The sequence below is a fragment of the Schistocerca cancellata genome, chromosome 8, assembly GCF_023864275.1.
Source record: "Schistocerca cancellata isolate TAMUIC-IGC-003103 chromosome 8, iqSchCanc2.1, whole genome shotgun sequence".
In the NCBI taxonomy this organism is placed as follows: Eukaryota; Metazoa; Arthropoda; class Insecta; order Orthoptera; family Acrididae; genus Schistocerca; species Schistocerca cancellata.
Window position 1 is genome coordinate 69,338,174 of NC_064633.1, and position 26,752 is coordinate 69,364,925.

The following is a 26,752-nucleotide window of genomic DNA, read 5'->3' on the forward strand; positions in this document are numbered from 1 at the left end:
CAGAAACAGATCTCCCATGCCTTATCTCTCCAGTCTCCCACCACTTTCCAAAGTCCCACCGTGTGGCCACATAGGAGCCTCGTGACTTAGTACCACTCAGGACTGGAGCAACTGAATCACATTCTCCACAAGAATTTTGATTATCTCTCATTGTGCTCTGGAATGAGAAATATCCTACTCACTAGCATATACTACCCACCCCTCCCACACTGGTATTCTGCTGCCCACCAAATCTTCACAATATCCTCGTCCATCTGTACACAACCCCTGCCCCCAATCCCTTGCCTCATGGGACATATCCCTGGTCACAAGCGTTATCTATACCATCAAGGGCAGCACTAGCTGTGAAATCAGTCATGTGATCTATGAGATAAGCTGCAATAACTGTGCTGTGTTCTACATGGGCATGACAACCAACAAGCTGTCTGTCTGCGTGGGTGGCCCCCCAACTGACCAAGCAACAGCTGGACCATGCAGTTACTGAGCATGCTGCCCAACACAACATTCTTCACTTTAATGACTGATCCACAGCCTGTGCCACCTGGATCCTTCCTACTAACATTAGCTTTTCTGAGCTATGCAAGTGAAAATGCTCCATGCAATATATCCGATGTTCCTGTAACCCGCCTGGCCTCAACATTCATTAGTTGTTATCAATCCCCTTCCCTGTTCCCACTCCAGTACTACTCAGGCTCCTACTCTACCTGTTCACCCACTGTCTTTTTACTTCATTCCTTTTCCACTCTTCCCCCCCCCCCCTCCCCCTCACACTCCCCATCTGCTCAACCTAGCTGCGCTACCCTCTCTCAATCTTGTACCTGTTGGCTCCCACATGCAGCACTTTGCCCTCCCCCCCCCCCCCCCCCCCTACTCTACTGTCCATCCTCCTGATCCTCCTGTCTGCCCCAGTCTCCTACTTAACCCACTACTCAGCCTGCTATTCCCATCATGCACTGCTACTCGCAGTCTGACCTTTTCAGCCAGAGACAGTGGTCGTGTGTGTACATGTTGTGTTTGCGCGAATATGTGTGTGTGTTGTCTAATTCATAAAAGCCCTATTCACCAAAAACTTCCTCTTTTAACAGTCTTTTCGTTGTGAATATCTGCATCTCAGCATCTCCGCTATATGGTGAGTAGGAACTTATCTTTTCATAATATTGTCATTATTTCATCCTGGACTTTCCATTGTAAACTGTGTGTCATGTTTTTCAAATGTATTATGTATGACTACTTTGTATGTGGTTCAGTTACTGTAAATTGTTAATCTGTGTGTACAATAATCACATACAATATGTACATTGCTGGACATACCATGGGATTATGTTTTTGTGAAGAAGATATTGACATCTGCTAAAACAATATTAAGCAAGTTTGTGTAATATACTTCTTATACTTTACATAGATGTATAGCCAAGGTCTATAGATTTATATCATCACTCATTTTGTAGGCTTCTGAAGATCACAAATTACTTTCTCAAAACCAGTAAAGCATAATGAAAATATATTTGCAACTGTCACATGAACTTTGTCTGAAAAAATATGAAGAATATTTTGCATCAAATACAGATTGCTTTTTTAAATAATCAATTACTTTTGGAAACAATAAATTTTAGTAGGTTTTTAACATTTCATATATTCCTTAGATCAAAATTCTCTGCTGATAACTGGTATGTGGAAATATAATTAGCCACATATGGTAGTCAATGTTTTCCAAAGAAACTCAAAAGTTCAAAGACATAGGTTTTTCTGATTGAATGAAAATAAATAAACATGTCTTATGAAATATGGGTCCCCAAACATCGAAATAAACCAATAAACTCACATTGAGGAAATACAGTTTACCTATGTTACAAAATATTATAAGATCAAAAGGTGTATTGTGTTGTACAGTTACAGCTGTATCACCATCTAGAATTACACAGGCGTAGTCTCATTATAATTTCCCATAGGTAAGTGAGACAGAGTGTCTGTGTTGGCATGCTGAGCCGCAATTACTTTGCTGACCACTGCCTCTAATAACTTTGATAACAGATGGATCGTGCTGTTGCTAATCGTGTTGCCCCATGCAGCGTTCTGCATTTTAATGACTGTTTCACAGCCTGTGCCGTCTAGATCCTTCCTACTAACACCAACTTTACTGAATTCTGCAGGTGGAAACTCTCCATGCAATATATCCCATATTCCCATCACCCTCCTAGACTCAACTTTCATTAGTAACAGACCTTCACTCACCTTTCCCCATTTCTGTTGGCACTTAAGTAATACACAGCCTTCTGTTCCATCTGCACAGCCAGAGTCTTTATACTTCTCTCCTTTTCCATCCCCCTGCATACTGTTCAACCTCCCGATTGCATCTAGCTGCCCTAGCCTGTCTCCACCTCATCCCTATATGTTCCCACAGGCAGTACTTTTCTGTTCCTCACACTTACTCTGCCATCCTCCCTCCCCCTTTCTCTCTCAGCCTCCTCGCTACTCTCACTACCCACACTCCTTCTCCTGTCGTATGCAGCTGTTCATAGTCTGGCCTCAGCAGCCAGAGACAGTGGTCATGAGTGTGAGAGTTGACTTTGTATGAATGTGCATTTGTGTATGCTCTCTAATTTCACCAAAAACTGTTTAACAGTCTTTTTGTTGTGCCTACCTGTGATTCAATATCTTTGCTGTATGGTGAGTAGTAATATATCTTCTTCGTAATACAGGCACATTGTTCTAATATGTAAAAGAAATGAGCTAATTTTCATGTTTTATAAGAGTTATGCATTTAAAATAGTGTCTGTTTTTTAATGCAGCTCAATGTTTTCAAGATGACGGAGTTGCTGCTAATGAATAGTGTTCCTGTGAAAAATGAAAAAAAGGATGGCAAAAGCAAACTGTGTACAAATTGTAGGTCCAAAATCCTGAAGTTAAATGTGTGTATTTCTAGTCTTCAGTTAATCATTAGTGCACTGAATACTAATATCTCTGAATTATAAACAAAAGTTTGAGCACAAAAAATTTGCCTGAAAGAGAAAATATCAAACAACTAGTGCTTAAAAACAAATATGAAGCTCTTTCCATGAGTGAAGAGACTGAACAAATACTGGTAAATGGAAATGAACATTCAAAACCACCATGTCGACAGAATGGTGAAACCTAATCAAAATTTAGCATTAGGGAAAAAAGTGGCAGTGAGAAACTGTACATACCATCCATTGCACATAATAATGAAATGAATGTGAAATACTGTTAACAAAAACATACATAATGTAAATCATGCATATACCCATGTACCAAAGATAAATAGCAAAATACATGTTCTTACAGATAACCATGGTAAAAGAATCACTGAAAGTTTATGTAATACCCACTTGATGTAACCGGCACTGTAAATCCAGGAGAACCTTTATCTGATATCCTAAAAAATTGTGAAAGCTCCTTGCTGTCTGGAAGCAAGTGTATTGCGATAGGAGGAACAAATGACATCTACTGTAATGAAAGTAGGTGGGCAATGGGGGATTTGAAAGGCAAATTTCAAAACAACACACAAATTAACTTTTTTGTTGTTGCTATTCCATGGAGGCTTGACTTATTAGAGAAATCATGTGTGAATATTGAAAACATGAACACTAATAGGAAACAATGAAAAATCTGTAAGTCATTTCCCAATGCAACTTTCATGCCAGTTGACAGCTCTGTGAGAGAGCACAAAACATGGTCTGCACCAAAATAGCAGGGATAAAGATGCCATGTGTGCTGAAATAATGAAAGCTGCTCTATCAACAAGTAAGATAAACATATCTCAACTCCCCTGCTAGTATTTTTTTTCTCAAGAAAAGGAGAGGTACTTTATTTCAGTACTTTATTTCGGTTTCTATAGTAATGTGTTACATCACCAACAACTTTAATCTTGACACAATTCAGTGCACCTTTAACCCATATGGACACAGTCTCTGATTCATTTACTTTATGATGATTCCTTGTCCTAAGAAGCAACAGCATTGTAGACATACAGTAAGATGAACCACGATCTCTGTTACACACTTCACAAATCTGAAATGTACGATGAGTAATAACTTCATGGCTGATAAAAGTCTCCAGCCCTGATACAGTCTCCACTTTACCACCACAAACTAGAGCCACAGTATTGAAGATCCAGCCAAACCTGTGCAAACAACAGATTACTCAACAGGAACACTACCACATACTTCAGGTGCAGCAACAGTGGAATCTCAAAATGCAACCATCAAACCTGCAACTGCTGTCACCAGCAGCAGTGGTAGAAATTTCATCAACTGTTGACATTCCATCAGTGGCTCAAGACGCTTCACCAGTCTTAGTACCTTCACAATCTGCAGCAGTACAAGACCCTATTCCATCTGATGTGCCTTCCCCATCATCAGCAGTAACAGAGGCAAGCAGAAGAAGCACAAGAGCCAGAAAACACACAACTCTACAGAATATTTGGTATCCAGACTCAGTTCCAGGACTAACTTAAGTAAAATATCTGCAGGTACACTGCCTATAATCTCTAATTTCAATTTACAACAACACAATCATACCAGAACAAAGAGTTTAGGAAACGACAAACTTCCTCTTTTTCATCAGGATATAATGGGTCTAAGAAACAAACTGGACCAGCTGTATGTTTGCGTTAATGACACTGATGCAATAAACAATGCCCACATATTATGTTTTAGTGAACATCATTTGACAGAAAGAAATGGTGCAGCTATAGAAGTACAACCCAGCAGCTTATTGTACTAGAAACACAATGGATAAAGGTGGAATAATAATGTATATTGGAAATAATATAGTGTACAAGTCTGTTGATGTAAAAAATTATTGTGACGATCAACATTTTGAGGCTTGTTGCACTGAACTCCACGTTAATATTTTGCCTATTTATGTGATTACTGGTTACAGAGCACCCTCAGGATAGCTTAGTACATTCCTCAAGCAAGTAGAATCACTTTTAACTCACCTGTTCTAAAAAAAATCATGCTTGTTGATTTTAATGTAAATTTCCTTACCTGTAATAATGACAGAACAGATTTTGAGAATGTAATAAGCTCTTTTAATCAGAGGGCAGCTGCTGACTTTCCCACAAGGGTGACTAAGAACTGCACATCTGACTGACAATATTTTTGTAGACAATAACAGAATTTTTAACACATATGTAACACAAATCTTAAATGGCCTTTCTGACCATGATGGGTAGTTGTTAAAAATGCATTATGTAAACCCAGCTAACAAGAGTAGTTTCACCAAGAGAGCTTTTAGACTAATCAATAATGAGAATCTAGAAACCTTCAGCAGACATTTGCAGCAGTTAGAATGGGACACAGCACATCAGCCTACAGATGTTGATGATATATTTAGCATATTCCTGAATGAATTTGTTAGCATTTTTGAAGCTGTATTTCCCAAGAAAATTTCAAAAAACATCAATATGGGTGCTTACAGGAGAACAGCTCACTAAGGGAGCCAAAACATCCTGTAAAACAAAGGGAATACTTTATGTCTCACTCAGAAATTCTAACAAACCTCATGATATGGAGCACTACAAATTATACTATAGCATCCTAAAGAGTGTAATTAAAAAATCCAAGAGCATGTTTATTAAATCTGAAATTAAAAATTCAAATAATAAAATAAAAACTATTTGGAAGGTGGCCAAAAGAGAGACAGAAAAAATTACAGAAGATACTAACAGTATCAAAGTGTGTCATAATGGAAGCATGGTAGATGAAGATTGCCAATATCTTCAACAACCATTTTTTGACAGTAGCATATCAAACTGGTTGTAAAGGGTTTAGAGTTGACACCATGAGTCTTCTACAAAAAGCAGTGCAGGACAAAATTAGTCTGATGCATGTGCCCTATATTACAATTGAAGAGATTGAGAAGGTAATAAGGCAAATGAAAAATAAAAATTTCACTGGAGTGGATAATATATATATTAAAGTACTGAAGCACTGCTGCAAATTTATTCTTGAACTTCTCTGTCACATATTTAATGAGTCCATAAATCAAGGTACTGACCCTAATAAACTCAAATATACAATTGTGAAACCACTGTTCAAAAAAGGTGATAAAGCTGATGTTTCCAACTATTGGTCAATTTAATAGTTAACAAGTCTCTCTAAAATCCTAGAGAAACTTATGTTCAAGAGAATCATGGATCATCTCAATAAAAATAAAATCCTTAATAAAAATCAGTTGGGATTCCAAAAGGATACTTCAACTGAACACACCATTTTCTCATTTGTCAACGACCTCCTTGTATCCATAAACAATAAAATGTCACCACTTGGAATCTTCTGTGATCTATCTAGCGCATTTGACTATGTGGATTGCAAAATTCTTCTTACGAAGTCTGAGCACTATGGATTAAATGGCGAAGTATGGATGTGGCTCAAGTCTCATCTAGACAACAGAAGGCAGGTGGTAGTGTTGAACAATTCAGCAATGGCACCTGCCTGCTCTGACTGGGGCACAGTAAAATGTGGAGTGCCACAGGGCTTGGTGCATGTTCCCTTACTTTTCCTCATCTTTATCAATGATCTGCCATGCTGTATGGCACAAAAAGCACACTTCACCCTATTTGCTGATGACACAACCATTATGACTCACAAAACACACAATTGCAGTCTAGAGAACACTGTGAGCTCTGTATTGGAAGAAGCTCTAGATTGGTTCACTTCAAATGGTCTGTCACTCGATGTGAACAAGACTCAATTCATTCAGTTTCAAAAAGCAAATAAAAAACAGGACAAAGAAATATTGAGAGCTGCGTCTTTCAAATTCCTAGGATTACACATAAACAACAATCAAGACTGGCCATTTCACATCAACAACCTATGCAAAAGACTGATTTCAGCAGCATTTTCCATTTGCTAAATTTAATCTGCTTGTGTCTTGGAAAAAATTAAAGATGCATACCTAGGATATTTCCATTCACTTATGACATATGGTATCATATTTTGGGGCAACCAGTCACGAGCAAACAAAGTCTTTATTGATTAATGGAAAATCTCATATAAAGATGTGAAACAAATACTAACAAAGAGATAGAGGGGCTGGCCAGTACTTACCTCAGCTCAGTACAGCTGATAGATACACATAAAACAGAACCGAAAATTTACATTCCTAGCTTTCGGAACAAATGTTCCTTCATCAGGGAGGAGAGAGGGGAAAGAAAGGGAAGAAGGGAAAGGAGATTCAGTTACTCACAACCCAGGCTATGAAGCAACAGGGAAAGGAAAATAGGGAGGGTAGCAAGGATGGAGGCATGGTTGTCAGAGGGAAGCCAAAGATATTCTACTGAGTACTTACAGTAGAATATCTTTGGCTTCCCTCTGACAACCATGCCTCCATCCTTGCTACGCTCCCTATTTTCCTTTCCCTGTTGCTTCATAGCCTGGGTTGTGAGTAACTGAATCTCCTTTCCCTTCTTCCCTTTCTTTCCCCTCTCTCCTCCCTGATGAAGGAACATTTGTTCCGAAAGCTAGGAATGTAAATTTTCGGTTCTGTTTTATGTGTATCTATCGGCTGTACTGAGCTGAGGTAAGTACTGGCCAGCCCCTCTATCTCTTTGTTAGTATTTGTTTCACAAAGTCTTTATTGGACAGAAAAGAGTCATCAGAATTATGGCTAGAGTGCACTCCAGATGCTCTTGATGAAACTTATTCAAACTGCTCGGGATCCTCACCATGCCATCAGTACTTTTTTCAGTAACATGCTTTGTCAACAATAATCATACAATTTACAAAATAAACAGTGAATATAATGATCATTACGCAAGAAGTAAACATGATCTTCACAAAGATATGAAAAATCTCAGCATGGTACAGAAAGGAGTAAATTATTCAAGCTAAAAGCATACAATAAACTTCCATTTCATGTTAAATCAGTCATTGCAGATATGACAAAATTCAGAAAGCAGCTGAAACTTTATCTTTTGAGTACTGGTAGTTATTTCTGTTCTTTACAGGAATTTTTTGACAGTGTGTAACAATTAGTTCAGTGTTTTTAATTTTAAGCATCCCTATAAGAACTGGCTATGTAGCCCTGGCATATCAGCTGATAACAGAATGTTTTTTACATGTATTAGAATGTAAGACTTATAATTTGTTTGTGTAATCATTATTACTACTATAATCTGTGTTGTTGTTTAAACACTTGAACCTCATGTATCTGTTTGTATGTGATTTGGTTTGTAAGCCTCATGACCATTTAGATATGGTTATTACTGTAATAATCTGCAACATTCTACATCCTAGTGATACACTCACATCAAGAATCTATGGAACATGAAAATAAATCAATAAAATAAATAAATGATCACTCAACAAATCATTTGAATTTAAGTGGGAAAGTTTACATAATTCAAATTCTTCTAAAAGTTTTGTTTTATAGCCTAAACCAATATTAAATAAGTTTTGTAATATATGTGTTATACTTCACTTAAATTTATAACCAAGCTCAATAGATTTATAATATCCCTAATTGTGTAGGCTTCTGAAGATGACAAATTAATCTGCCAAACCCAGTGTGGGAGTTGCCAGAACAACATCTGTGAGTGCACAATGAAACACAGCATTATTCTGTGGCAACAAGCGCATGGACAATCTGCTTTACTCTTAGATTTTTATAAGTATTCTTTGTATTGACTTATATTTTTCAGCTGACTGGTGTTCAGGCTTTAGTAAAATAAAAAGTTATTGCTTGACTACTACGTTGTATCTCTTCAGCAGACGGAGGTAAGCTGTAGTTGACCAAATTGGTAGAGCACAATAAAAATATATTTGCAACTGATAACTAAATTTTATCCTGAAAAATTATATACTACAGTTACCAAAATTACAGCCATGAATAAAATAATATTCTACTTATGTGTCATCTGTGGACAAATATAGATATGAATCAAATTCAATGAATTATTGATGTAAAACTTTTATATCCTTGGCTTATGTTTTATTTGCAGCATTGTTCCCACAACTGTCCCTTTGGTTCTGAGTTGACTGGAAGGACTGAATAAGAGATTTCAAAAGTTGTATGACAAGTTAAACTGCAACTTCCTGGATTTATGCCATAGTGTTGAGAACTGTAGCAGCCACCCTAAATCAATAAGGTCTGCACTACATGTCAGAGGCTGCTACTCAAAGTAATACAGTATTTACTCGAATCTAAGCCACACTCGAATCTAAGCCGCACCTGAAAAATGAGACTCGAAATAAAGGAAAAAAAAAAATTCTCAAATCTAAGCCGCACCTGAAATTTGAGACTCGAAATTCAAGGGGAGAGAAAAGTTTTAGGCCGCACCTCCAAATCGAAACAAAGTTGGTCCATTGTAATATGAGACACAATTTAGGTCGAATGAATGACGATACAGCTACAGTAGTTTGGTTCGAGTCAAAAGCTTAGCAGTTAAGCTTTACCAGGTAGCCATTGCTATGCGTCAGGCGCTCCGTCCGTATTTATACGGATGTTGTTGTTGTTGTGGTCTTCAGTCCTGAGACTGGTTTGATGCAGCTCTCCATGCTACTCTATCCTGTGCAAGCTTCTTCATCTCCCAGTATCTACTGCAACCTACATCCTTCTGAATCTGCTTAGTGTATTCATCTCTTGGTCTCCCTCTACGATTTTTACCCTCCACACTGCCCTCCAATGCTAAATTTGTGATCCCTTGATGCCTCAAAACATGTCCTACCAACCGATCCCTTCTTCTAGTCAAGTTGTGCCACAAACTTCTCTTCTCCCCAATCCTATTCAATACCTCCTCATTAGTTACGCGATCTACCCACCTTATCTTCAGCATTCTTCTGTAGCACCACATTTCGAAAGCTTCTATTCTCTTCTTGTCCAAACTAGTTATCGTCCATGTTTCACTTCCATACATGGCTACACTCCATACAAATACTTTCAGAAACGACTTCCTGACACTTAAATCTATACTTGATGTTAACAAATTCCTCTTCTTGAGAAACGCTTTCCTTGCCATTGCCAGTCTACATTTTATATCCTCTCTACTTCGACCATCATCAGTTATTTTACTCCCTAAATAGCAAAACTCCTTTACTACTTTAAGTGTCTCATTTCCTAATCTAATTCCCTCAGCATCACCCGACTTAATTTGACTACATTCCATTATCCTCGTTTTACTTTTGTTGATGTTCATCTTATATCCTCCTTTCAAGACACTGTCCATTCCATTCAACTGCTCTTCCAAGTCCTTTGCTGTCTCTGACAGAATTACAATGTCATCGGCGAACCTCAAAGTTTTTACTTCTTCTCCATGAATTTTAATACCTCCTCCGAATTTTTCTTTTGTTTCCTTTACTGCTTGCTCAATATACAGATTGAATAACATCGGGGAGAGGCTACAACCCTGTCTTACTCCTTTCCCAACCACTGCTTCCCTTTCATGCCCCTCGACTCTTATAACTGCCATCTGGTTTCTGTACAAACTGTAAATAGCCTTTCGCTCCCTGTATTTTACCCCTGCCACCTTCAGAATTTGAAAGAGAGTATTCCAGTTAACATTGTCAAAAGCTTTCTCTAAGTCTACAAATGCTAGAAGCGTAGGTTTGCCTTTTCTTAATCTTTCTTCTAAGATAAGTCGTAAGGTCAGTATTGCCTCACGTGTTCCAACATTTCTACAGAATCCAAACTGATCTTCCCCGAGGTCGGCTTCTACCACTTTTTCCATTTGTCTGTAAAGAATTCGTGTTAGTATTTTGCAGCTGTGACTTATTAAACTGATAGTTCAGTAATTTTCACATCTGTCATCACCTGCTTTCTTTGGGATTGGAATTATTATATTCTTCTTGAAGTCTGAGGGTACTTCGCCTGTCTCATACATCGTGCTCACCAGATGGTAGAGTTTTGTCATGACTGGCTCTCCCGAAACCATCAGTAGTTCAAATGGAATGTTGTCTACTCCCGGGGCCTTGTTTCGACTCAGGTCTTTCAGTGCTCTGTCAAACTCTTCACGCAGTATCTTATCTCCCATTTCCTCTTCATCTACATCCTCTTCCATTTCCATAATATTGTCCTCAAGTACATCGCCCTTGTATAAACCCTCTATATACTCCTTCCACCTTTCTGCCTTCCCTTCTTTGCTTAGAACTGGGTTGCCATCTGAGCTCTTGATATTCATACAAGTGGTTCTCTTCTCTCCAAAGGTCTCTTTAATTTTCCTGTAGGCAGTATCTATCTTACCCCTAGTGAGACAAGCCTCTACATCCTTACATTTGTCCTCTAGCCATCCCTGCTTAGCCATTTTGCATTTCCTGTCGATCTCATTTTTGAGACGTTTGTATTCCTTTTTGCCTGCTTCATTTACTGCATTTTTATATTTTCTCCTTTCATCAATTAAATTCAATATTTCTTCTGTTACCCAAGGATTTCTATTAGCCCTCGTCTTTTTACCTACTTGATCCTCTGCTGCCTTCACTACTTCATCCCTCAGAGCTACCCATTCTTCTTCTACTGTATTTCTTTCCCCCATTCCTGTCAATTGTTCCCTTATGCTCTCCCTGAAACTCTCTACAACCTCTGGTTCTTTCAGTTTATCCAGGTCCCATCTCCTTAAATTCCCACCTTTTTGTAGTTTCTTCAGTTTCAATCTGCAGTTCATAACCAATAGATTGTGGTCAGAATCCACATCTGCCCCAGGAAATGTCTTACAATTTAAAACCTGGTTCCTAAATCTCTGTCTTACCATTATATAATCTATCTGATACCTTTTAGTATTTCCAGGATTCTTCCAGGTATACAACCTTCTTTTATGATTCTTGAACCAAGTGTTGGCTATGATTAAGTTATGCTCTGTGCAAAATTCTACAAGGCGGCTTCCTCTTTCATTCCTTCCCCCCAATCCATATTCACCTATGTTTCCTTCTCTCCCTTTTCCTACTGACGAATTCCAGTCACCCATGACTATTAAATTTTCGTCTCCCTTCACTACCTGAATAATTTCTTTTATCTCGTCATACATTTCATCTATTTCTTCATCATCTGCAGAGGTAGTTGGCATATAAACCTGTACTACTGTAGTAGGTGTGGGCTTCATATCTATCTTGGCCACAATAATGCGTTCACTATGCTGTTTGTAGTAGCTAACCCGCACTCCTATTTTTTTATTCATTATTAAACCTACTCCTGCATTACCCCTATTTGATTTTGTATTTATAACCCTGTAATCACCTGACCAAAAGTCTTGTTCCTCCTGCCACCGAACTTCACTAATTCCCACTATATCTAACTTTAACCTATCCATTTCCCTTTTTAAATTTTCTAATCTACCTGCCCGATTAAGGGATCTGACATTCCACGCTCCGATCCGTAGAACGCCAGTTTTCTTTCTCCTGATAACAACGTCCTCCTGAGTAGTCCCCGCCCGGAGATCCGAATGGGGGACTATTTTACCTCCAGAATATTTTACCCAAGAGGACACCATCATCATTTAATCATACAGTAGAGCTGCATGTCCTTGGGAAAAATTATGGCTGTAGTTTCCCCTTGCCTTCAGCCGTTCGCAGTACCAGCGCAGCAAGGCCGTTTTGGTTAATGTTACAAGGCCAGATCAGTCAGTCATACAGACTGTTGCCCCTGCAACTACTGAAAAGGCTGCTGCCCCTCTTCAGGAACCACATGTTTGTCTGGCCTCTCAACAGATTCCCCTTCGTTGTGGTTGCACCTACGGTACGGCCATCTGTATCGCTGAGGCACGCAAGCCTCCCCACCAACGGCAAGGTCCATGGTTCATGGGGGGATACCCTTCCTTTTTCATGTGCTTCGTCTGGTTTGAATCGATTGCTTATTTTGCTTTGATCTGATAAGTGCCGTTTTCTATGTTATAGGTGTTTACGTCAGTCACTCGAAGCTGAAAATGCATTACTATACTGTGTCATGCATTGTTCGTCGCATTCTGATAGTGCGTGTTTAAGGCCTGTCGCTGCTCGCGGCATGGCTTGCTTTTGTGTGCGCTACCACCGCCTACAATTTAAAAAAGAGAGGAATCGTCTCATTAGCGAAACAATGGCAAGAGACTGCTATTTGTTGTTACTTACACTGCTGCTTTCTCTGATAATGATCAACAAGAACCAAATAATAGACTGCGTATGATAGAACATGTTCTGAACGAGAGTTTGGCGAAAATTTTTCTCCATTTGAAAATCTTTGCGGCCGCTTCTTTAGTACATCAAATTCTGCACAGAAATTAGTCATCTTAGATTTAAAAATCTAGTCAGTTGCCGTGCTTCATTTCTGACTGTATCACTATTAGGCATAAGAGTAATACGAATATAAACATGACGCGTTTGCTGTTGTCTCACTCTAGTTTCGTAGTTTATTTGGCAGACAGGATTTAAATGAGATAGAAGCAAACATGAAAGAATACATGGCAAAATGTTTATATTCGTATTATTCTTATGGTGAAGAGAATACTGCATGTGATTCACATTTCATCAGGTTCCTATTAGCAAACATCTCTTCTCACAGCTAGGAAAAAATTCAGAACGTAGAGTTGGCCATATTGACAAAAATCCCAGTATTACCAGTCGGATTTTTGTAGTACATTGAAATTCGAAGATGAACAATACGGAATTTGTATTTACTTCATTGGATTATGTATGAAAAAGCAGTGGTCGAAACTCGGGCAGAGAAAAAAAGCTCGTCTTCCAATTTTTTTTTTTTTTTTTAATTTTGTTTACTGACGCAGAGATATTGGCACCAGTATTTGTCTTTGTGCCTACAAAGGATGCCTATGTAGCGCTACATATATTCGACGGCAGAAGTTAGTTGTGGCGGCACCTATCAACATTTTTCGGAACTTTCGCTTGCTTTGCACTCGATTCTAAGCCGCAGGCGGTTTTTCGGATTACAAAAACCGGAAAAAAAGTGCGGCTTAGATTCGAGTAAATACGGTAATAGCTACGGGAAATCCAGGTAGTATCAGTGTAAGATCAAAAGAAATGGATTCCAAAAACATCAATCATGTGAAACACACTCACACTTTCCTCACATGACATACCAAAAGCTTTAGATGAAGGTGATCATGTAAGCACTCTATTGCTTGATATCCAAAAAGCATTTGATGGAGTACCATACCTATGCTTATTGTCAAAAATACAATCATATAGTGTATAAATTGAAATTTGTGATTGGACTGAAGACTTTTTGGAAGGAAGGATGCAGTATGTTATCATGGATGCAGAGTAATTATCAGATGTTGAACTAATTTTGGATGTTCCCCAGAGAAGTGTGTTGGGACCCTTGCTGTTCATGTTGTATATTAATGTCCTTGCAGACAACATTAATATTAACTTCAGACATTTTGCTTATGATGTTGTTATCTATGATGAAGTACTGCCTGAAAGATGCTGCATAAATATTCAGTCAGATCTTGATATGATTTCAATCTGATGTAAAGACTGGCAACTTGTTTTAAATGTTCAGAAATGTAAAACTGTGAAGCTGAAACGAAAATATACTAACAATGTTTCAAAACAGATGCAATTAGCAATATCCAAAAAGTAACAATACATTCGTAATGCACTTGAATGTGAATTGGGTAATTTCAAGGTATACAAAACTTAACGACTTGCAAATCAGTTTGTCATAAATACCAAATATCAAGGTTATATGCTTGAATGAACACTGGCTTACAAAAGTTAGTATCAAAATATTAAATAGCCTTGATAATGTTTCCACTGTCAGCAGCATTCGTAGAGGCAATTTAACACGAGGAGGATCATGCATAGTTTTAGAAAGGTCAGTGGAATATAGAGGAAGATCTGATTTAATCTTTTCATTTAAAGAGGAATGTATATTTGTAGGCTGTTGCATAGAGTTTGGCCAAATATTGTAATTTTATCTGTGCATAAATACCAGTTGCAGAAATCATGATAGATTTATTTGTCATAATTCCAGTACCTATTGCAAAAACTTCAAAAAGTAACCAAGAAAAGAGTCATAATTACAGATGATTTCAACATACATTTAGCCAGTGAAGTCAACAAGCCAGCAAAATTCATTTATATGATTCAAACACCAGGTTTCAGTATGATAAAACAATTAAGCCACAAAACGGGAACCTGGTGAGTTATGATAAGCGGAAAGGAAGCGATAGACAGGCATCAAATGCAGCAAATGAAATTATAATTAGAGATAAAAACAGGTACAGTGTTCTGTTGACTAGTAGTGATGACTGCAATAAGGATGACGAACTACAAAAATGGTGTGTGTGATCAAGAAAACAAACCAGTGGGCGAAAGATGAATGCAACGGAAAACAACTGCCAGTGACTAAAAGTAGTGATATATGCTTGAAAAATCGTGAAAGCAGCAAAAGGGTAGAATCAGATGGAAAAAAGTCTGTTAACAAACTTGATAAAAAATGTGAAGGTAGCGGCAACCCCATTCTGAATTCTGCCACAAAGGGCAACGTACTCTTGCTTGCTGACAGTCATGGAAGAAAGCTGCCTGAGATTCTACAAAGTGTTAATCAAAATATCCAAGTAAGTAATGTGGTGAAGCAGGTGCAAAAACAAATAATATTGTAATAAACACATCTTTAGATGGCAAAATGTCACATGACAATGACTTCGTTGCCTGTATTGTAGGTTCATAGGAGTGGCTTGTAATGAAGCTGATTCGTGTATTGGAGGTTTGTCTAAATTTCTGGAATGAAACAAATCAAAAAACACTATTGCTGCTACCAACCCCACCGACATGACTTAATGTACAACTCTTGTGTAAACAAAGAGATTAGAAAAACAAATGTCAGTATTAAATTATTGTGCTCAAGGTACGAAAAATGTTTAATTCTAGACATATGCACACTACATAAGGGCATGCATACTAAACATGGACTGCATCTGAACTATGAGGGTAAGCATTTTCTTTGCGAAAAGGTAAGCATATTGATCACTGAAAAGATTGAACTCAGTAGCCACATATATAAAAATAGTTTGCTTTTGAGTGAAACTGATGTTCCTTTTTTAGTGTAAATCGGCCTTCAGTGTGCATACACGAAGGCGAAATCCTTACTGACTGCCTCAAGAAAGATGAAAATGTAAAACAATGTTTCAGACTGTTCAGTACATTACTAACAAAATAGAGCTCTATTTTATATATATATATATATATATATATATATATATATATATATATATATATATATATATATAAAAAGAAAGATGATGAGACTTACCAAACAAAAGTGCTGGCAGGTCAATAGACACACAAACAAACACAAAAATACACACAAAATTCTAGCTTTCGCAACCAACGGTTGCCTCGTCAGGAAAGAGGGAAGGAGAGGGAAAGACAAAAGGATTTGGGTTTTAAGGGAGAGGGTAAGGAGTCATTCCAATCCCGAGAGCGGAAAGACTTACCTTAGGGGGAAAAAGGACAGGTATACAATCGCACACGTGTGTGTGTGCGAGTGTATACCCGTCCTTTTTTCCCCCTAAGGTAAGTCTTTCCGCTCCCGGGACTGGAATGACTCCTTACCCTCTCCCTTAAAACCCACATCCTTTCGTCTTTCCCTCTCCTTCCCTCTTTCCTGATGAGGCAACAGTTTGTTGCGAAAGCTTGAATTTTGTGTGTATGTTTGTGTTCGTTTGTGTGTCTGTCGACCTGCCAGCACTTTCATTTGGTAAGTCACATCATCTTTGTTTTTAAGTATATATATATATATATATATATATATATATATATATATATATATATATTATTTTTTTTTTTTTTTTTTTTTTTTTTTTTTTTTTTTAAAAAGAAAGATGATGAGACTTACCAAACAAAAGCGCTGGCAGGTCGATAGACACACAAACAAACACAAACATACACACAAAATCTAGCTTTCGCAACCAATGGTTGCCTCGTCAGGAAAGAGGGAAGGAGAGGGAAAGACAAAAGGATTTGGGTTTTAAGGGAGAGGGTAAGGAGTCATTCCAATCCCGAGAGCGGAAAGACTTACCTTAGGGGGAAAAAGGACAGGTATACAATCGCACACACACACATATCCATCCTCATATACACAGACACGAGCAGACATTTGTAAAGGCAAAGAGTTTGGGCATCTCTGCTATGGATATGTGTGTGTGTGCGAGTGTATACCTGTCCTTTTTCCCCCTAAGGTAAGTCTTTCCGCTCCCGGGATTGGAATGACTCCTTACCCTCTCCCTTAAAACCCAAATCCTTTTGTCTTTCCCTCTCCTTCCCTCTTTCCTGACGAGGCAACCATTGGTTGCGAAAGCTAGATTTTGTGTGTATGTTTGTGTGTCTATCGACCTGCCAGCGCTTTTGTTTGGTAAGTCTCATCATCTTTCTTTTTAAATATATTTTTCCCACGTGGAATGTTTCCCTCTATTTTATATATATATATATATATATTTGTCTGCTTGTGTCTGTGTATATGAGGATGGATATGTGTGTGTGTGCGAGTGTATACCTGTCCTTTTTTCCCTCCTTTTTTCCCCCTAAGGTGAGTCTTTCCGCTCCCGGGATTGGAATGACTCCTTACCCTCTCCCTTAAAACCCAAATCCTTTTGTCTTTCCCTCTCCTTCCCTCTTTCCTGACGAGGCAACCATTGGTTGCGAAAGCTAGATTTTGTGTGTATGTTTGTGTTTGTCTGTGTGTCTATCGACCTGCCAGCGCTTTTGTTTGGTAAGTCTCATCATCTTTCTTTTTAAATATATATATATATATATATACTTAAAAACAAAGATGATGTGACTTACCAAATGAAAGTGCTGGCAGGTCGACAGACACACAAACGAACACAAACATACACACAAAATTCAAGCTTTCGCAACAAACTGTTGCCTCATCAGGAAAGAGGGAAGGAGAGGGAAAGACGAAAGGATGTGGGTTTTAAGGGAGAGGGTAAGGAGTCATTCCAGTCCCGGGAGCGGAAAGACTTACCTTAGGGGGAAAAAAGGACGGGTATACACTCGCGCACACACACATATCCATCCACACATATACAGACACAAGCAGACATATTTAGAGACAAAGAGTTTGGGCAGAGATGTCAGTCGAGGCAGAAGTGCGGAGGCAAAGATGTTGTTGAATGACAGGTGAGGTATGAGTGGCGGCAACTTGAAATTAGCGGAGATTGAGGCCTGGTGGATAACGGGAAGAGAGGATATATTGAAGAGCAAGTTCCCATCTCCGGAGTTCGGATAGGTTGGTGTTAGTAGGAAGTGTCCAGATAACCCGGACGGTGTAACACTGCGCCAAGATGTGCTGGTCGTGCACCAAGGCATGTTTAGCCACAGGGTGATCCTCATTACCAACAAACACTGTCTGCCTGTGTCCATTCATGCGAATGGACAGTTTGTTGCTGGTCATTCCCACATAGAATGCATCACAGTGTAGGCAGGTCAGTTGGTAGATCACGTGGGTGCTTTCACATGTGGCTCTGCCTTTGATTGTGTACACCTTCCGGGTTACAGGACTGGAGTAGGTGGTGGTGGGAGGGTGCATGGGACAGGTTTTACACCGGGGGTGGTTACAAGGGTAGGAGCCAGAGGGTAGGGAAGGTGGTTTGGGGATTTCATAGGGATGAACTAAGAGGTTACGAAGGTTAGGTGGACGGCGGAAAGACACTCTTGGTGGAGTGGGGAGGATTTCATGAAGGATGGATCTCATTTCAGGGCAGGATTTGAGGAAGTCGTATCCCTGCTGGAGAGCCACATTCAGAATCTGATCCAGTCCCGGAAAGTATCCTGTCACAAGTGGGGCACTTTTGTGATTCTTCTGTGGGAGGTTCTGGGTTTGAGAGGATGAGGAAGTGGCTCTGGTTATTTGCTTCTGTACCAGGTCGGGAGGGTAGTTGCGGGATGCGAAAGCTGTTGTCAGGTTGTTGGTGTAATGCTTCAGGGATTCCGGACTGGAGCAGATTCGTTTGCCACGAAGACCTAGGCTGTAGGGAAGGGACCGTTTGATGTGGAATGGGTGGCAGCTGTCGTAATGGAGGTACTGTTGCTTGTTGGTGGGTTTGATGTGGACGGATGTGTGAAGCTGGCCATTGGACAGGTGAAGGTCAACATCAAGGAAAGTGGCATGGGTTTTGGAGTAGGACCAGGTGAATCTGATGGAACCAAAGGAGTTGAGGTTGGAGAGGAAATTCTGGAGTTCTTCTTCACTGTGAGTCCAGATCATGAAGATGTCATCAATAAATCTGTACCAAACTTTGGGTTGGCAGGCCTGGGTAACCAAGAAGGCTTCCTCTAAGCGACCCATGAATAGGTTGGCGTACGAGGGGGCCATCCTGGTACCCATGGCTGTTCCCTTTAATTGTTGGTATGTCTGGTTTTCAAAAGTGAAGAAGTTGTGGGTCAGGATGAAGCTGGCTAAGGTAATGAGGAAAGAGGTTTTAGGTAGGGTGGTAGGTGATCGGCGTGAAAGGAAGTGCTCCATCGCAGCGAGGCCCTGGACGTGCGGGATATTTGTGTATAAGGAAGTGGCATCAATGGTTACAAGGATGGTTTCTGGGGGTAACGGATTGGGTAAGGATTCCAGGCGTTCGAGAAAGTGGTTGGTGTCTTTGATGAAGGATGGGAGACTGCATGTAATGGGTTGAAGGTGTTGATCTACGTAGGCAGAGATACGTTCTGTGGGGGCTTGGTAACCAGCTACAATGGGGCGGCCGGGATGATTGGGTTTGTGAATTTTAGGAAGAAGGTAGAAGGTAGGGGTGCGGGGTATCGGTGGGGTCAGGAGGTTGATGGAGTCAGGTGAAAGGTTTTGTAGGGGGCCTAAGGTTCTGAGGATTCCTTGAAGCTTTGCCTGGACATCAGGAATGGGATTACCTTGGCAAACTTTGTATGTGGTGTTGTCTGAAAGCTGACGCAGTCCCTCAGCCACATACTCCCGACGATCAAGTACTACGGTCGTGGAACCCTTGTCCGCCGGAAGAATGACAATGGACCGGTCAGCCTTCAGATCACGGATAGCCTGGGCTTCAGCAGTGGTGATGTTGGGAGTAGGATTAAGGTTTTTTAAGAAGGATTGAGAGGCAAGGCTGGAAGTCAGAAATTCCTGGAAGGTTTGGAGAGGGTGATTTTGAGGAAGAGGAGGTGGGTCCCGCTGTGACGGAGGACGGAACTGTTCCAGGCAGGGTTCAATTTGGATAGTGTCTTGGGGAGTTGGATCATTGGGGGTAGGATTAGGATCATTTTTCTTCGTGGCAAAGTGATACTTCCAGCAGAGAGTACGAAGAAAAATGATCCTAATCCTACCCCCAATGATCCAACTCCCCAAGACACTATCCAAATTGAACCCTGCCTGGAACAGTTCCGTCCTCCGTCACAGCGGGACCCACCTCCTCTTCCTCAAAATCACCCTCTCCAAACCTTCCAGGAATTTCTGACTTCCAGCCTTGCCTCTCAATCCTTCTTAAAAAACCTTAATCCTACTCCCAACATCACCACTGCTGAAGCCCAGGCTATCCGTGATCTGAAGGCTGACCGGTCCATTGTCATTCTTCCGGCGGACAAGGGTTCCACGACCGTAGTACTTGATCGTCGGGAGTATGTGGCTGAGGGACTGCGTCAGCTTTCAGACAACACCACATACAAAGTTTGCCAAGGTAATCCCATTCCTGATGTCCAGGCAGAGCTTCAAGGAATCCTCAGAACCTTAGGCCCCCTACAAAACCTTTCACCTGACTCCATCAACCTCCTGACCCCACCGATACCCCGCACCCCTACCTTCTACCTTCTTCCTAAAATTCACAAACCCAATCATCCCGGCCGCCCCATTGTAGCTGGTTACCAAGCCCCCACAGAACGTATCTCTGCCTACGTAGATCAACACCTTCAACCCATTACATGCAGTCTCCCATCCTTCATCAAAGACACCAACCACTTTCTCGAACGCCTGGAATCCTTACCCAATCCGTTACCCCCAGAAACCATCCTTGTAACCATTGATGCCACTTCCTTATACACAAATATCCCGCACGTCCAGGGCCTCGCTGCGATGGAGCACTTCCTTTCACGCCGATCACCTACCACCCTACCTAAAACCTCTTTCCTCATTACCTTAGCCAGCTTCATCCTGACCCACAACTTCTTCACTTTTGAAAACCAGACATACCAACAATTAAAGGGAACAGCCATGGGTACCAGGATGGCCCCCTCGTACGCCAACCTATTCATGGGTCGCTTAGAGGAAGCCTTCTTGGTTACCCAGGCCTGCCAACCCAAAGTTTGGTACAGATTTATTGATGACATCTTCATGATCTGGACTCACAGTGAAGAAGAACTCCAGAATTTCCTCTCCAACCTCAACTCCTTTGGTTCCATCAGATTCACCTGGTCCTACTCCAAAACCCATGCCACTTTCCTTGATGTTGACCTTCACCTGTCCAATGGCCAGCTTCACACATCCGTCCACATCAAACCCACCAACAAGCAACAGTACCTCCATTACGACAGCTGCCACCCATTCCACATCAAACGGTCCCTTCCCTACAGCCTAGGTCTTCGTGGCAAACGAATCTGCTCCAGTCCGGAATCCCTGAAGCATTACACCAACAACCTGACAACAGCTTTCGCATCCCGCAACTACCCTCCCGACCTGGTACAGAAGCAAATAACCAGAGCCACTTCCTCATCCTCTCAAACCCAGAACCTCCCACAGAAGAATCACAAAAGTGCCCCACTTGTGACAGGATACTTTCCGGGACTGGATCAGATTCTGAATGTGGCTCTCCAGCAGGGATACGACTTCCTCAAATCCTGCCCTGAAATGAGATCCATCCTTCATGAAATCCTCCCCACTCCACCAAGAGTGTCTTTCCGCCGTCCACCTAACCTTCGTAACCTCTTAGTTCATCCCTATGAAATCCCCAAACCACCTTCCCTACCCTCTGGCTCCTACCCTTGTAACCGCCCCCGGTGTAAAACCTGTCCCATGCACCCTCCCACCACCACCTACTCCAGTCCTGTAACCCGGAAGGTGTACACAATCAAAGGCAGAGCCACATGTGAAAGCACCCACGTGATCTACCAACTGACCTGCCTACACTGTGATGCATTCTATGTGGGAATGACCAGCAACAAACTGTCCATTCGCATGAATGGACACAGGCAGACAGTGTTTGTTGGTAATGAGGATCACCCTGTGGCTAAACATGCCTTGGTGCACGACCAGCACATCTTGGCGCAGTGTTACACCGTCCGGGTTATCTGGACACTTCCTACTAACACCAACCTATCCGAACTCCGGAGATGGGAACTTGCTCTTCAATATATCCTCTCTTCCCGTTATCCACCAGGCCTCAATCTCCGCTAATTTCAAGTTGCCGCCACTCATACCTCACCTGTCATTCAACAACATCTTTGCCTCCGCACTTCTGCCTCGACTGACATCTCTGCCCAAACTCTTTGTCTCTAAATATGTCTGCTTGTGTCTGTATATGTGTGGATGGATATGTGTGTGTGCGCGAGTGTATACCCGTCCTTTTTTCCCCCTAAGGTAAGTCTTTCCGCTCCCGGGACTGGAATGACTCCTTACCCTCTCCCTTAAAACCCACATCCTTTCGTCTTTCCCTCTCCTTCCCTCTTTCCTGATGAGGCAACAGTTTGTTGCGAAAGCTTGAATTTTGTGTGTATGTTTGTGTTCGTTTGTGTGTCTGTCGACCTGCCAGCACTTTCATTTGGTAAGTCACATCATCTTTGTTTTTAAGTATATTTTTCCTTCGTGGAATGTTTCCTTCTATTATAACTATATATATATATATATATATATATATATATATATATATATATATATTGTTATAATAGAAGGAAACATTCCACGTAGGAAAAAATACCTAAAAACAAAGATGATGTGACTTACCAAATGAAAGTGCTGGCAGGTCGACAGACACACAAACGAACACAAACATACACACAAAATTCAAGCTTTCGCAACAAACTGTTGCCTCGTCAGGAAAGAGGGAAGGAGAGGGAAAGACTAAAGGTAACATGTACAATGTAGTGTGAACAAAATCATGTCACCTACTCATAAAAAATATAAGTATGTTAAGTGGTCCCTCACTATACACCTATGAGCTGATTATTTTGTACACAGTAACCCAAATTTATTTGTAGCAAATCATTTTCAACGTGATTACAACACCAGAAATCAAAATAACTTTATGCTGCCCAACCATTGTTTAAAACTTTATGCTCAAACTCCACAGTGCATGGATATGAGTATTCATACCAAAGTGAAAGGAAGAGAAGTGCTCAGCATAAATTTAGAAACACTGAAAAAATCTTGTATGAGAAACTAGAGCAGAAATGTTATTATTCAGTAGAAGAATTCATGAATTTTAACCTGAAATTTTGAGCAGGAGAGAACAAGCACTTAGGACTGTTAATTTGTAAATGTTTGTTACTTTCTACAAAAAATTAATTGCTTAATTAATTAATTACCAGTACAGTATATTATATTAATGATATTATAAGAAAAATAGTAAACCAGTTTTTGTGTTTTGACAAGTCTCCAATACATTAAATCAATGTCTTGAAATTGTATGTTATGAGACAATAAACTTCTATTCTATTTGATACACTAAAAGAAAAAATGAAGTATCCTATGACTATAATATTAATGAACCACAGTTGGAATTGGCAAACTCATACAAATATATGGGCGTAACACTTTGTAGGGACATGAAGTGGAATGATCACATAGGCTCTCTACAAGGTAAAGCAAGTGGTAGACTTACATTTGCAATTAGTCAACAAAGGGGATTACTTACATACCAAACTGAATTAAGAGGGGGTATTGAACATATACAGAGCACGTTTGTCTCAACACATGGGACAGTGTCATGGAGAAGCTGAAGGAACTAAACTGGCAGACTCTTGAAGGTAGATGTAAACTATCCTGAGAAAGCCTACTTACAAAGTTTAAAGAATCACCTTAACTGATGATCCTCAGAATATCCAACAGTACCCTATGTACTGCTCACACAGGGATCATAAGGATAAGATTAGAATAATTGCAGCATGCACAGAGGCATTCGAATGATCATTCTTCCTGCACTGCAAATGTGAATGGAACAGGATGAAACCCTAATAACTGGTACAATGGGACGCACCCTCTGCCATGCACTTCACAGTGCTTTGCAGAGTACAGATGTAGATGCTACTCTCATTGGGAAGGGGGAGGAGGGCGGTTGGATGTGGGCAATGTTGATGATCAGATGTGGGGAGGCAAGAGTGTAACTTGTCTCCATTGCACTCACGTGAAATATATTGTCGATATATGAAGATACGTGAAAATTTATTTGGTGCTTTTTCAAGAGTGAGAGAACATACAAGATAGTGTTCAAACAAATTTCGGGCTTGCAGCTGGTCGTCATTCATCACTTTGCACGATATTTCAACTGGGCACCTGCCAGTCATCTTCAGGTGAGCCATCGCAGACTGGCGAAAACGTCCTCCGTTCCGTAATATATAGCTTGATGTGATGTTTAAAGCTTTCCCGGCATACTGATTGTTCCATAAAAACACGGGAGAATTGCCGGATATCAATAACTTCCTGCCACAATATTTCGGCGCAGAGTCTTCTGGCCATCTTCAGGTGAATGCCGCTGTAGTAGTGCTGGCGAGTACGCGCTGAGCTCCCATATTTACAGCCTTCTCAGGTGACATTGCGCATGCGCTGCTCAGCGTGCGCATTCATAACGGCTCCGTGCACTGCACCTTGCGCCCTCCACTGTGAAAGCCTAGCGTATCGGTGTCAGGTCGATTTCCATCTTTATGCAGATAACTACGTCGACTACGAAGTTTCTCTATAACAGGATTCCAAGCAGAGTTTAGCTGATAACTGCTATCTCAATTGATGAGAGTCTCGTTGTCAGACAATCTTATTTCCACAGATTCATTGATAATCGAGCTCCAATTGCAATTCCATTTTAAATTATTAATGCCACCTAACATTAACAATAAATGAAATTGTTGTACGTACATTTAAAACATATACCCCAGCATTGGCAGACTGTTATAAATATTGAAGGAGAATATGTAACTGATGACTCAAATCTCTGCTACATGTATCTGTTATGTTTAACAAACTTAAGGAAAAATGCTGCACACTTCAGCAACAGCTCAATATTTCAACAACTTAAGTCCCATTTTACAGTTTTTATACAAATTTCAAAGTCCCAGTGGTCTGTTCAAGTGCTTACTGAATACAAAATGGATAAAACTTTTCAAAGGTTCCTCCATAATGATGATGATGATGATGAACATGATCTTTCACAGACAATACCATGTCACTGAGAGAGTCTATGACCTAACCCTCTAAACTTTGTGATACTCCCGGAAGAACTATCACTGCAAGGGAATTAACTGTTTGACTAAATGAATTTCATTATAGTCTTACAAGAACTTAGAAAAAAAGATGTTTATGTCAATGAATGCACTGTATAGCTTAACCAGCCAACCTTACTTGATCTCACAGAAGAAGATAACTTACTGTGTACTCCATTAAAATGGGGGAACTTCAGCTGGCAGTTAAGCAAACCCTTAACATCACCCCCATGATTGACAACAATTGTTAACTGATGATTGTACATATGCTATCACAGGAATTACATCTGCTATGCGTGCTCAATGAAATGTGGCCTATGGAACAGTTTCCTACAATACAGGTTGCACAAATTACTGTGACCACACTGAAGAAACGAAAAAGATTTAAGTCATAAGACAACTGCACTAAGCTCATAAGTATGTGAAATTCTTGAATGGTGATTTGAACACACGTATTCAGTGCCAAGAATCCGAAATGGCTTCAAAGAGGAAGGGGAACAAATACTGATGAGCCAAAACATCATGACCACTGGCAACCATGAGGTTATAGACTGCCTGACAGTGCTGTGAGTGCATCTCACAGTAAGGAAAGTATATAAATGAGCAGAGAGAAACAGGAAATTATTCTAGTGATGATACATGTCACAAATGAGGAAATCCATTGACATAAGTGATTTTGACAGGGAGCAAACTGTTATGGCCTGGTGCCTGGGAATGAGCATCTTGGAATCAATGAAAGTGATTGGCTACTGGCACACTACTGTCGTGAGCATCTTTAGAAAGTGAGTCAACAGTGGTGATACTACAAGTGCTTGACAGTATTTTGGATTTATTGTGTGTTTTACTTTGGTGATTAAACAAATGTGCAATAAAATTTGAAGAAATATTAAGGAATGCTGTTTTCATTGAACAATAAACCACCTGATGGTTTTGGATTTAAATGTCTCATCACAGAACATGAAGGTCAGAGTCTTACTCATTCCATATAGCAGGATCTGTGGCACATCAATTGACCATTCAGTGCTCATTGTTCAACATGGGACTTCACAGCAGATCATCCCTACATATTCTCATGTTGATCCAGTGGCATCATCTGTTACAATTGCAGTGGACATCTTGCCGGGTCGGATGAATTGTATTTCTCCTTACACCATGTCCACAGTCACATCTTGATACACTGTCATCCAGACGAATACCTGCTCAAAATGTGTACCACACTATTGATACAGGCTGGTTGGGACAGTATTATGCCATGGGGAATATTTACCTGGGCCTCTTTGGGGCCTTTGAAGGAGTCACAACAGATGTTGAGTATGTGAGCATTGTCGCGGATCACCTGCATCCCTTCATACTTGACGTCTTCCCCGATGGTGATGACACTTTCCAGCAGTATAAATGTCCATGTCGCAAGGCGACATCATACTACAGTAGTTTGACAAGCATGA